Source organism: Empidonax traillii, unplaced genomic scaffold (assembly GCF_003031625.1).
Source record: "Empidonax traillii isolate 1590-97213 ecotype Southwest subspecies unplaced genomic scaffold, ASM303162v1 scaffold2188:size33444, whole genome shotgun sequence".
In the NCBI taxonomy this organism is placed as follows: Eukaryota; Metazoa; Chordata; class Aves; order Passeriformes; family Tyrannidae; genus Empidonax; species Empidonax traillii.
The window spans coordinates 22,921-24,455 of record NW_020957381.1 but is presented as its reverse complement, the minus strand read 5'-3'; positions in this window follow the sequence as shown (position 1 = coordinate 24,455).

Here is a 1,535-nt window from a genome sequence, read left to right as displayed (position 1 = left end):
ATGCCCACCTCTTGGCCTTATCCCTGTGCTTGTGCAGTACTGTGTTTGGTTATCTCCGGGAACTAAAACAAGGATGTTTGTTCTAGAAAAGTGCTGCCCTGCCTCTGCATGGCCCCCTTCTGCAGCCACATCTTTTTCTTTCTCACAGCATGTTATTATCAACAATCCTTGGTTACTACTAACAGTCCTCGTCTGTTATTACCAACAATCCCTGCTTGCCTCCACAGCCACCTGGCTATCAGTGTTTGAGACATACACATCAGCCTCATATGTTCTGGGCTTCTGCACAGCTTTCCTTGTCACCATTTCTTTAGCACTGGGAAACACAGTGTGGCACTGTGAGTATCTATTTATGGGGCAGTATGTCCAAACAGTAACTCAATGGAGTCTCACTTTGAAACTTCCAGAAAATGTAATGTAACAACCAGGACAGAGGTTCTGCCTTCATCCAAAAACTACCAGAAAGCTTCACTTACTGGAAGTCCTGTGATCAGTTCTGGCCCTGCCCCAAGAAGCATTTCAGATTTTATTAGAAATTAATATGCATGAACAGGCCAGGGAACAAGGACAAGAAAAGAGACTCTGGGATAAGACTGGTACACACTACCTGCCTGAAGTCCATTCTGAATTGAGAGTTGGTGGAGTCATCTTTCCCATGCCCTAGGTCAGATCCCCAAGCCTCAGAGTAAACCTAAAGGCACCAACCTGTGCCCAGTATATTGGGTACCCTGACTGGTTAGCTTCTGATACCAGGATAGCTCCTAGATTTCGGCAAGTTAGAAGCTACAGGAAATAACTTCCAAGGGCCCATCTCCCACACAGAAACTCAGAACTGACATACCTGTTGCAGAACACCTGTGCATGGAAAAGGAGATCACCAGGATCAAACCTGCCCTAAATGCTGAGCACAGCAGAAGACATAGAACACTGCTCAGAGCCTGGATGGCTGTTTTATGCTTACAGGTGCCAAGCCTGTCTGCTCAGGTTGGGAGAGAAGAAATACCTACAACTTTTCTTTGCAAATACTGGCAGGGAAAAAGAAGGTTGCTTCTTTCAAAGAAAGGCAAGGAGAAGGGCCTGCCTGTGACGTATTAGCTCACTGGCTGGACTCCGCTCCAGCACGGTCACATCTGACCTTAATCATCACATCTCAGCCAGAAACCACTCAAATCACTGTCACTTACCAGTGTCAAGAACATCAGGTTGCAGGGTGTTTTATGGACTTGGAAAGATCCTTTCTATCGTTGCTACTGCACAAAGCTCTGGTGTATCACACCAGTGATATTCTTGTGACTTGGCAATGGCAATTACTAACCCTTGTTTCAAAGTCTTTTAGTCCTTCAGCTCTCATTCCCCTGTTTTGTAAACCTGTTTACCGAGAGAGCAAACACGGTACATCACCACTGTCTGCGTTTTGCTGTCAGATGGAAGAACGGTCCTTAGTGGTGAAGTAACGACTGCAGCAGCCTCAGGGAAAACAGCGAAAACGCCGATGAGGTCTAGCGGATGAAATGCAGAAGCGGGGCCGTGCCGGT